This window comes from Hypanus sabinus, chromosome 8 (assembly GCF_030144855.1).
Source record: "Hypanus sabinus isolate sHypSab1 chromosome 8, sHypSab1.hap1, whole genome shotgun sequence".
Lineage (NCBI taxonomy): Eukaryota > Metazoa > Chordata > Chondrichthyes > Myliobatiformes > Dasyatidae > Hypanus > Hypanus sabinus.
In genome coordinates, this window is record NC_082713.1 from 48,801,640 (window position 1) to 48,814,558 (window position 12,919).

General features: G+C 40.3%; 1 protein-coding gene across 1 annotated transcript in view; it reads left to right on the plus strand.

Moving 5' to 3' along the window:
• Positions 1-12,919, plus strand: part of LOC132398118 (probable E3 ubiquitin-protein ligase MID2) — a 248,902-nt gene that overhangs the window by 14,756 nt on the left and 221,227 nt on the right. The window lies entirely within an intron of this gene.

Consider the following 12,919-nt stretch of genomic DNA (forward strand, 5'->3'; position numbering starts at 1 on the left):
TAATCGGTCTACATCCTTCTGCAGACTCCCTGCTTGCTCAGCACTACCTGCCCCTCCACCTATCTCTGGATCATCCACAAACTTGTCTATTTACAATTCTGTCATCCATATCATTGACAAAGAATTGGTTCCAACACTGACCCCTGCAGAACACTACTAGTCACCATCAGCCAATCTGAAAAGGCTCCCATTATTTCTACACTTTGCCTCCTGCCAGTCAGTCAATTTATTATCCATACGAGTATCGTTCGTGTAACCCATGGGCTCTTATTTTATTTAACAGCCTCATGTGTGGCACCTTGTCAAAGGCCTTCAGAAAATAAACATCAAGAATAGACATATGGAGTTCATTCACAGATTAGTTGAGAATGAATTGAAAGCCAAATTAGATTTGAAAACTAAACAATTTTTTTGTCTCTGCATACATATATTACAGGAAATCAAAAGCATCTCAAATATTCTATGAGTACAGCTAAGTGGAGGAAAATTAATTAATATTATTACATAGTTTTAAACTGATTTTTGCCTATTACCATCAGTATTTTCAAATTCTAAATTTATATCTATTAAAGGAAGCATCATACTCAGTGACCTTGAAGGAGGGGATCTGAAGAATTGGTTGTCATTTTATGTTTGCAGGTCATCCATGTGCACCTACATCCCTGATGCAAGCTCACTCTAGATTAAGTGTGAAGAGAAGGGTGTAAAGATTCTAATAAGAATGCACTCACAACAGAACCCAATACAGCATCATTTATACATACACGCGTGTATTCGTGAAGTAGTATTGAAGACATAAACAAAAAATTAAAATGCTAAGACACTATTTGTGTTTTCAATGGACAACCACCCTTAGGCAGAACACTGGACTCCTGTATTGAAGCAGACTGGATCAGGTCTCTGTATTTACTTTACTGGGATTGGTGGTTTTAATGTGACAGGCAATTAGTTGACTTATATGTTTAAGGTTGTAAAGTTAGTTTCCAGAAGACTGGTTTATTGCCACATCCTAACTTGCAATCTGCCGTGATCCTTCAGTGTTAAGAGTATCTTTAATAGGATTTTCACAATCTAGAAGTACCTTGGTCCATTGAGAGATTATAAATGTGTAAACCAGAAAGTTAGTATTAAAATGTATATAAACACAGAAATACATCCATTAATCCCAATGTTGGCAATTCACCATGTAATGGTGACATTCTAACAATAAAGTTAATAAAGCCCATCTCACATCATATTCTCCTTTTGTATTTTAGTACTGCTGACTACTGATTAATGAATTCTGATAAAAGATTAATAATGTTCAAAGTTAAAAGTAAATTTAATATCAAGCAAAATCAACAGCACCATATACAATCCTGAAATTAATTTTCATACGGGTACACTCAGTAAATCCAAGAACCATGGTAGAATCGGTGAAAGACCGCAGGCAACAGGATGGATAAACAACCAATGTGCAAAAGACAACAAACTGCATACATATAAAAGGGAAAAAAGTGAAATAATAATAAGTACATAGTCATTAAGTCTTGAGAAGATGAGAAGAAGAGTCCTTGAAAGTGAGTCCATAGATTGTGAGAACAGTTCAGTGGTGGGTTGAGTGGTTCAAGAGCTTCTGGTTCAAGAACCTGATGGTTGAGGGGTAATAACTTTCTCTGAACCAGTGATGTGAGTCCTGAGGCTCCTGTACCTTCTATATGCAGCAGCATTAAGAGAGCATGACCTAGGTGATGAGGGTCCTTGATGTTCGATGCAGCTTTCCTGTGACAGCATTCCATGTAACTTAACACAAACTGTTGGTTCTGTTTCTCTCTCCACGGTTACTGTCTGGCCTGCCGAAAATGTTTGCATTTTCAGTTTTTAATGCAGCTAATAAACCCTCTTGGCATGTGTAGTTGTGTGGATGGCAGGTAAAGCAAGAAAAAGATTACTAGCCTTGTCCTCTTGATACTGCTTTTGTTTACGATTGAACAAGCCTTTGAGCTAGTGTTGTACTTCTGGTACCATTTGAAGATCATACCATTTGAACAGCAATGAAACTTGTATATGTTGAGAAAAGAAAAAATATGGTTATAGCACAGCATATAGACACTAAGGAATGAGTTACTGCAAACCAACCTCAGACTTCAGTTCATAGTAGGGAGCATCAAACTTTCAAGGACACATACTGTTTATATCTTCTTGGCAGCGAAGTATGGAACTTTTTTCAGTAAAACAAAGGCAGACCACATAAATCTCTTCTGCAAGTGAAGTGATAGCTGGGGGGATGATCTCATGGGTTATTTTCTTTACTTGTAGATAACGTATACAGGGAAAGGTTAGTTTTCCTGACTTGTTACTGCAAGAGTGTTTATTTTATCTTATCATTTCACATATTCACTTGTATTATGTTTAAGAAATATTGCTCCTGGTAACTTTGTAAGGGTTCTGCTGCGCAGGATCATCATAGCATCCAAAGAAATAGCATAAAGGGTATCAAGTGGCTGTATATGATTTTCTTGAAGATTTTTGCCAAAAGTTCCAATAGCTCAGGAAAACAAGAGAGTTCTTCTCTCCCTTGTGTGCATTTATGTTGTATTTGCTAATCTAAGCAGGCTTGATAAAAAGTAGCTGTCTCACTGTTGGTCAGAATGCCTTTGGGATGGGAGTGGAGAATTGTAAATTTGTCCTGTCTTTTATCAATGTCTACATGGTTTCCTGGAAATGTTCAATGAAAGGGGAAAGTAGATACCTATTTACATAAAGACATCCTCATCCCTATCAAGTTTCCCAAACTATTTACAACTGATGAGATTTTTTTCAAGGCAGGCTAAGTTGAAACTCAGCAGCTAACTGTAAAGTGCAATACACAAATTTGATAATTACCAGACAATCTATTTCAGTAAAGCAGAAATAAATAATGTTCGGGATACCATGCTGAACTTACCTACTTTAAAATCATATCAATGAATTTTTAATGCTCACCTTAACCACCACTGGTTGTGTTGCTTTTGATCCAGCCTATGATGGTCAGTTCTTTGGCTTGTTTGAGAAATTTACTTATGAACCATAGAGAACATTATACTAAATTTCAAAATAAAATATTAAAATAAATGCCCTGCCCAGACAGAGCTTCAACTATCTTTTGCGAATTAGATTATTCTCATTCTATATAATGCTTTGTCAGTATTGTAAACCCTCTGAGTAGATTCAGTAAGAGCTTTACATTGAGAGCTCCTCTTTATATGGCTTTTATTTGTAAGTTTTTGGGTGCAGTTTTAACATAAGTTTACAGGGATGTGAGGTTACATTTTGAAAATGCCCATATCACTTGGTGGTGGGACTCCTCGGATGTCTTTTGATATGCCACCAAGAATAACAGACTTGGAAATTACAGGTTCAATCCCTACCTTGATCTCAATGAAGCAGCTGGAAATGAGAAACAAGGACAGTTTACTTTTCCTTTAATCATTAACTTTGTTAGAAATTACAAAGATCTATAGATAAGTAATTTGCAGTAGCCTGCAATACCATATTACTTATGCCTAATCATCTACTTTGGGACATCTCCTAAACAATTAATTTTAATTGAAATGCTAGTGTTTCTAACTGAACTACTACATAACCTTTAAGAAAATAAAAATGAAAACATTAGTAATAATAATAACTGATTTATAGAGCACTTTGCATACTGGTGATGCAGCTCACAGTACTTTCCAATGGGGGAAAAGTGCAAACATGAAAATAAAATTAAAAATAAATATAAATAAATGACAGAAAGATGTTAGTTAAAAGCAAGATTAAATAAATACATTCCGAGCTGGTATTTGTTTGTGTCAACTAGGTCTACATACCTTTATAGTTTTAGGTATTGAATTCCACAGTTTAGGAGTGCCGTTCAAAAAAAATTGAGGAAGTTTATTTAAATTTATGAGACTGGCAGAAGAAGATCTGAGAGCCTGAGCAGGATTAAATAAATTAGTTACACTCTCACAGCCATGACCAAGAGAAAAAATAGCAATAATTTTTGTAACTTTTAAATTTAATAACTCCTTTGGATTAATAATTATAAATCATTCTACAAAACTTTCCAGAATGTGTTTTCCTTCCAAATTTCTCTCATAAAGCACCTGTACATTTATGACTGCCTGTTATTGCATTCTTTTTAAGCAAGCTGAATTAAACATTGCATGCAGTGGAATGTCAAATTCTAGCAAACAAACCTTGCAACTGAGCGATAGTTAAAAATGTAATCTATTCTGATAAATTTCACTGAAAATCCATTTTCTACACTGAACTGAGCAAGAAATGCTGCAGTATTTTTAACATACAAAAATCAGATGACAGATGCATTAATCTCGGCCAATAATTCTTTACACCTCAGAAGCAAGCCCCCTCATTATGGTCTGTCATTTGCCAGCAGCAAATGTGAAATGCACTTAATCATTAAGTCAACAATAGTAAGTAATTGGTGTTAGCTCTCAAAGAAGTTGGAAAGGTGTTTATTTTTTGCCCCACTCTTTTACAGGGTTGAAAAATCTTCATTTGATGCATTTACATGATTGTGCTTATTATTTTGGAACAAAAACTGCCCGTTTATGTACTTTTCCTCAAGAACTGGAGTTTAAAATGTCCCGATCATGGCAATGATTACAAATTACATTTATGTACTAGAGTTGACATTACAGGCCAAGACCTTTCAGTACGACTGGAGAGAAAAAGATGAGTTAGAAAGGAGGGGAGGAAGAAACACAAGGTGATAGGTGAAAATAGGAGGGGGGAGGGGTGAAGTAAAGAGCTGGGAGGTTGATTGGTGAAAGAGATACAGGGCTAGAGAAGGGGATCAAATAGGAGAGGACAGAAGGCCATGAAAGAAAGAAAAAGGGGGAGGAGCACCAGAGGGAGGTGATGGGCGGGCAAGGGGATAAGGTGAGACAGGGAAAAGGGGGTAGGGAATGGTGAAGGGAGGAAGGCAAGAGGGCATTACCAGAAGTTTGGGAAATTCAAGTTCATGCCATCAGGTTGGAAGCTACCCAGGCAGAATATAAGATGTGGCTCCTCCAACCTGAGAGTGGCCTCATCACAACAGTAAAGGAGGCTGTGCATGGACATGTTGGAATGGGAATGGGAAGTGGAATTAAAATGGGTGGCCACTAGTAGATCCCTCGTTTTCTGGCGGATGGAGCGTAGGTGCTCGGCGAAGTGATCTCCCAATCTACGTTAGCTCTCACCGATATAGAAGAGGCCACATCAGGAACACGAGATACAATAGATCTCTTACACTTCATGCATGTCTGCTCCTCTCACCCCATCCTCCCGCCACCCCGCCAGTGATAGGATTCCTTTTGTCCTCACCTACCACCCCATCATCCTCCATGTCTAGCACATAATTCTCCAGAACTTCTGCCATCTGCATCGGGATGCCACCACCAAGCATACCATTCCCCACCCCCACCCCACTTTCTGCTTTCCACAGGGATCGCTCCCTACGCGACTCCCTTGTCCAGTCGTCCCTCCCCACTGATCTCCCTCCTGGCACATCCTTGCAAGCAGAACAAGTGCCACACCTGCTCCTACAACTCCTCCCTCACTAGCATTCAGGACACCAAGCAGTCCTTCCAGGTGAGGTAACATTTCACCCACGAGTCCATTGGGGTCACCTTCTGTATCTGGTGCTCCCTGTATAACTGTGCAACCCGATATAGATTGGGAGGGAGGCCGCTTGGCAGAGCACCTATGCTCCATCCACCCGGATCTCCCAGTAGACACCCATTTTAATTCTACTTCCCATTCCCATTCTGACATGCTCAACCATGGCCTCCTCTTCTGTCGCAATGAGGCCACACTCGGTTTGGAGGAGCAACACCTTGTATTCCATTTGGGTAGCCTCCAACCTGATGGCATGAACATCAATTTCTCGAACTTCCAGTAATGCCCCCCCAATTATCTACCCCCTTTTCCCTCTCTCACCTTATCTCCTTGTCTGCCCATCACTTCCCACTGACACTCCTCCACCTTTTCTTTCTTTCTTCCATGGCCTTCTGTCCTCTTTTATTAAATTCCTCCTTCTCCAGCCCTGTAATCTCTTTCACCAATCAACTTTCCAGCTCTTTAATTCACCCCTCCACCTCCCACAGTCTCTCCTATCACCTCATGTTTCTTCCTCCCCTCTCTTTTAACTCTGACTCCTTATCTTTCTTTCTCCAGTCCTGTTGAAGGGTCTTGACCTGAAACGTCGACTGTACTCTTTTCCATAGATGCTGCCTGTCCTGCTTAGTACATCCAGTATTTGTGTGTGTGTTGATTGGATTTCCGGCATCTGCAGATTTTCTCTTCTTTATTGTGATTCAGTCATTGTTTTAATATGGTCTGACACTAATGATTCCAAAATATATTTTATATTATTTTCTTACAAGGAATAACCAGGCTTTTTCCCCAGATGAATAACTAGAGTATATCGTGTATGGTCTGTGATGTCTCCTTCTCATTGGTATTAAGCTGCATGTTTTCTTCTTAAATCTAAGACATCCAGATAAACACCTAGTAAACCTCCATTCCTCCATCATAACCAGAGCCCTTACAAGAATGGAGGCAATTTTAGTCATTTTTCAATACATTTATTATCATTAAACTGCATTTTGCTTAAGTACATAGGATTTCTAAAATGAAGGAATGTGTCGTGACTGTATCTTGAATGGTATTTTTAACAGCATACTCTAACTTCAAAGATCACAGGAATGTCACAGCAGTACTCAGAGGACGTCACCCACAGAGGCAATTTGGGTGGAGCTCAGAAAGAGGATAGGTCCAATTACATTGGGATTAGGCCTTTCAAAAGCCACTGAGAGGTGGAGGAACAGATATGCAGATCATGGAATGGTGCAGTAGCTACCGGGTTGTTATTTTGGAGGACTTTAACACCCCCAGTATTGATTGCAATTTCCTCAATAACAAACAAGAACCTCAGATGGGGTGGATTTCCTCAGTGCTTCCAAGAGGGGTTCTTGAAACAGTGTGAAAAGTCCAGCTAAAGGAGAGAACATACTGAACTAGTCTTGGGAAATGAGCCAGGCTCGATGACAGACCTGATCGTACATGAACATTTTTGGAATAGTGATCACAACTCATTAGGTTTTAATGCAATACGAAAAAAGGATAAAATCAGATCTGGCCGGAATGTACTAAATTTGGGGAGGGCAAAGTTATGGCAGGAAGAGACATATGTAAGGGGTGTCAATTGGAAGCAGCTGGTGTCAGACAAGTCCACATCTGTTGTGGGAGTTTAGGATCAGCATTTTCTGGTAAGGAGTGTGGACAATGGTGGTATGTTATGAGAGACCAAGGAGGTCCTGAATTTAGTCAGGAAGGAAAAGACAACATACATAAGCTGAGGAAGTTAAAATCAGACTGGGCCTTTGTGAAATACAAAGATAGCAGGAAAATGCTTAAGCAGGTGAATAGAAAAGCCAAAATATGCCATGAAATATCCTTGGTGAGCAGGATCAATGACAATCATAAGGCATTTTATACTTAAGAATAAAAAAGGTAGCTGAGGAGAAAATTGATACATCCATGGATAAAGCAGGGAATTTGTACTTGGTGCCAGAACAAGTGGCTGAGATACTAAATGAAAACTTTATGTTGGTATCTACTGGGAAGAAGAAGTTGGAGGATTGTGAAAACAGGGTGGGGCCTGCTTACGATCTAGGGTATTATCAGATTAAAGAAGAGCAAGTGCTGAAAAGCATTAAAGTGGAAAACTCCCCAGGGCATAAAGCATATATCCAGGAACATTGAAAGAAGCAAGTGAAAGAAGCAAACCTCATTAACAATAGGTGATGTCCCAGAGAGTGATAAATATTGTGCCTTTGCACAAAACGTGAAATGGGAATAATCTCGGTAATTACAGGCCAGTGATAAGGAAACTGTTAGATGGGGTTCTGAGGGATGAAGTTTATGCACGTTTGGCAAAACGTGGCCTCCTTAGGGACAGTCAGCATGGATCAAGCCATACAAACTTGATTGAGTTTTATTAAGGAGAAGATGAAAATGTTATCTGCATGGCCTTTAGTATGGAATTTGACCCAGTCTGTCATTGCAGACTGACTTAGAAGATAATGATACATGTGATCTAGAGTAAATTGGAAGTTTAAATTTCCAACTGGCATACTTACAGAAGGCAGAGTAAGGGTGGAATTCTGTTTTCTGCCTAGACCTTACTTTTTTAGTCAGACCTCACTTTGAAGTACTGTACAAAGTTCTGGTCACCCCATTATAGAGGGTGCTGAAGAGGTTTACCAGGACACTGTCTTGATTAGAGGATATGAATTATAAGGACAAGTTGGACAAACTTGGATTGTTCCCCTTGAGTGTCATAAGCTAAGGGGAGACCAGATCGAAGTTTCTAAAATTATGAGAGACATCAGTAGGGTAGACAGTCAGTATCGATTCCCTGGAAAGAAATAGACACTAGCAGACGTGCTTTTACGGTTGGGGGTGGGGTAGGGAAGTTTAACGACAATTTTTTTTTACACAGAGTGGTAGGTGCCTGCAATGGGCTACCAGAGATGGAGGAGGAGTTCAAGAGGTTCTTGGATAAACACATGAATATGAAGGGAATAAAGGGATATGGAGGACAAACAGGAGGAGAAAATTTAGTATAAATTGGCATCAAGTTCGGCACAATATCGTGGGCTGAGTGACCTGTCCAGTGCTGTGCTCTTCAAGGTTCTACAACAATGAGAGAGAGGACTCAATAGGAATTTGATCAAAATGAAATCACATCCTTTATTTCTTATTTACCGTTAACTTTTAAGCTATTGTCAATCTAGATTGGAGAATGTTTACTTAACCAAGAGGAATGTAGAATACATATATAAAATAGCCACAACAAATGGTGAAAACCTTATTTAGGTTGTATTTCCAGGCAGATAAATTGAACAGAAAAGGTACAGAACTCATGGATGATCAAATTAAATATCTGTGACCAAAGTTCTACACTGACTTTGTTGGGACACTATCTGGTCCCAAATTCTTTTTAGTTTTGAATTGGGATATGGCCTTTGCATTTCATTGATCAGGTGTGTTGGCAAAACTGGCTTGATAGGCTGTTGTGGGATGGAGTCAAGAACACCCACAGCAAGGACTTTTGAGGAGGTTCTTGAAGTGTTTTTTTCGAGAGGATGTTAATGGCTTTTCTGATCCTGGTGAGTTCCACTCATGCTTCTAGTTTTTAGTGGGATGGCTATTGGTTTTTATAGTGCTGACGAACACAAGCATGGATACCAGTAAGTTGTTAGTCTACACAAACTCCATCTACCATGTGTTCTTTTGGATTTAAATCTTTCTTTTCTCTTGAGGAAAGATGGGGCTTCAAATCCAGAAACATCTTACATTAGTAATTAGTTAGCTCCTACTCTGTTATTCATTCCGGTCACACCAGTCCTGGTTATTCTTCTAGGTTATGGAACACACTCACTTCAGCATTAGTAAGACCACTCTGAGACACATTGGCTGGCAAGGGGTACTCCTTCTTCTGAAGGGTGAAACCAGAACCGAAACATCACTTTCAAGTAATGGGTTTCATAGAACACAGAACATAGAACAGTACAACACAGAATAGGCCCTGCTGTCCACAATGTTGTGTGGAGTTTAACCTACTCCAAGATCAATCTAATCCTTCTCTTCAATATAACTCTCCATTTTCTTTTATCCATGTGCCTATATAAGCGTATCTTAAGAGTCTTTAAGATACCACTAACCTCTACCATTGCTTTTGGCAATGTATTTCAGAACCCTACCACTCTTTGTATGTGTGTAAAAGAAAAGGACATTCCCCTATACTTTCCTCCAAAGACCTTAAAGTTCTGCCCCCTCATAGTAGCCGTTTCCACCCTGGGAGAAAGCCTCTGGCTGTCCACTCTATCTATGCCTCTTATTTTCCTGTACACCTGTACTAAGTTACCTCTCATACTCCCCTCCAAAGGGAAAAGTCTGATCTTGCTCCAGCTATCCTCATAAGACATGTTCTCCAATCCAGGCAGCCTCCCAGTAATCTCTACTGCCCCCCAATCTAAAGCTTTCACATCCTTACTGTAATGAGGAGACAAGAATTGAAGGCAATATTCCATGAGCGGTCTAACCAGGGTTTTATAGTACTGTAACGTTACCTCACAGCTCTTGAACTCAATCCCCTGACTAATGGAGGACACACCAGCACACCGTAAGCTTTTTTAAAATCGCTCTATCAACTTGCGCTGCAACTTTGAGGGATCAATGGATGTGAACTGCATGATCCTTCTGTTCCTCCACACTGTTAATAATCCCAACATTAACCCTTGTGTTCTGCCTTCGAGATCAAACAGCCAAAGTGAATCACTTCACACATTTCTGCATTAGACTCCATCTGTCACTTCTCAGCCCAGCTCTGTATCCTATCTAAGACCCATCTTAAACAATGACAACCCTCTATACTATCCACAACACCACCAACGTTCTTGTCATTTGCCGACATGCAAACCCACCCTTCCACTTCCTCCTCCAAGTCATTGATAAAAATTACAAACAGCAGGCATCCTAGAAAACATTCCTCCGAACACCACTGATCATGAACCTCCAGGCAGAATACGCTCCATCTACTACCACAAGCAAGCCAATTCTGAATCCGCACAGCCAAGTTTCCCTCGATACCAGGCCGCCTGACTTTCTGAATGAGCTTACCATTGGGAACCTTGTCAAATGCCTATTTCAATTTCACTTTCAATTTCATATTTCATATTTCAATTTCACTGTGAAAAGTTAGCTCATCTGGCATCTCAGTGGCTTCCTCTGCATAGTTAAGATTCTTCAGTTCATTTTAACAAGGAATCAAACATTACAGATATCAATGCAAAAGCCCCTATCATTGATTCTGATTCAGATTTATTTTTCGCATGTACATCAAACCATAAAGTGTGAGCAACCAACACACCCAAGGAGGTGCTGAGAGCAGCTTGAGTGTCATCACACGTTCTGGAGTCGACACTGCGATCAGCAGAACGCCACAAGTAGCAGCGGTAACAACAACAGAGCAAAATAAGACAGCCAGCAGCAGAACAACCCCCCTCCCCTCCCTACGCTCCACGCACACCTATACCCTCACACACACACACAGAGGTTTCTAACCCCAGGACAGGCTGTCTCTGGGCCTTCAGTCCTGGGCCTTGGACTCTCAGATTTGCAAACATTGTGTCTCCAAACTCCAGTTCTGACCCTGGTTTGCAGTCTTGACTTTTGGGCCAGTACCTCAGACTTACCGAGCTTTGGACTTTGACCTTTAGCTTTGCTGACCTCTGGCCCCAGTGGCCAGGGTTTCATGCCTCCTGCCTGTACAGATTTTTCAAACTAGGATTCAATGACCTGAGGATTGCAGGTCTTCTCAAAATCTGCTAAGTGTCTCTGTCCTCAACTTTCAGACTAGTGTAGTCCTCTGTCCCAGATAACGGGGAGAGGGGAAAGTCACCGTTCCTCCAAACACCAGTCTGCATAGATTTCCAATTCAGAATACACTGCCCTAGTGATTGCTGGTCTCCTCAGTGCCTGCCGACTTGACCTTTGGGATTGCCGATCGCTGTGGAGCAAAGATTTGAATTCCAAAAACCCTGGCTCCTGCCCCTGACTCTTCATTCTCCTTCATCCCTGTCCCTAAACCATAACCTGGCCCTTAGCTGCCCACACCTGTCCCTCAAAATCATCCCTTCATACAAAAATAAAAGCAACTGAGTGTGAGCCATTAATGATACATTAATGGGCATTGACATCTTGACCTGAACACTGATTTCTGCCCCTGTCTCTTCACTTACGACCCCTGACCTCTAAGTCTCTCCGATCCCTGTCCTAAACCCTAACTTGCGCTGGTGGCTGTACATACCAAAAAAAAACAAGTCTGAGCTATAATATCAATGAACATCTCAGCTCTGCACTGTCTTGGTTGGAAGATTCAGATTAAATTGAATTCAGATTCTTTCACCTTGAAGCTGCAGATGAGGTCAAGAAGAGCATTTAGATTAACCTTGAAATTGCCCTCATTCATATCTCAAAAGGAATCAAACAGATTGTCCAGGGTAACTTTGAAAGTAGAGAGAGAAAGGACTCAACCCTTTGGAAAAGTGTGAGCAAGGGAGGAATAAGGGAGGCTAAATGCATTTGTTGGATGATGTTATGTACCGAAGATCAATAAGTAATTCAACTTTCATTGCAAAGTGCAACTTCCTATTGTGAGAGTCAATATTGCTTAGTTTACACATTCTTGCTATGAATTAGATTTAAGTCCCAGTACAGACTTCTGCACATTATCTAGGCCAGTGCTTCTCAAACATTTTATGCATGTTTTCAATTTGTTGTGCCCAATATAGCATGCTTCACCCACCATTAAATGCCTGATGATGTCACAGATCACTGCTCTCAAGAACTGGAGCTATCTTGGGAATTGATATGAGCTGAAGGGTGTGTGAGTTAATACGTTGAATATACTATTTAATTCTGAACTTTCCAATTAACTTATGTCAATATAGATAAAACCTGATGGACTCCTTTTAATCTTCTCCCCCACTACAAGGAATACTGAATTCCATGTTGTAGACCACTATTCTCTGTTTATGTTTCAGTGCATTGATGACCAAAGATTGAAATACACAGTAGGAGTATGCAGCAGGTTATAAAGTAAAGTTTTATCTGGCTACTAACATGGCTACCCAAACATTTACAGAACTGCTCAAGAAGGCACTGACTCCATTAACACAATCAAAGTCACGTAGACTGTGGCTGCAGTTTATGGGATTTAGCTACGTCCTTTCCTTATCCACATAGACTGTTTTAGCAATCCGTTTGCTGGAAAGCACGTCTGTTTGTGCAAAAGCACCATTTAAGTTTTCCTTAGTTAATATGCTGGCCTGTGATGTCT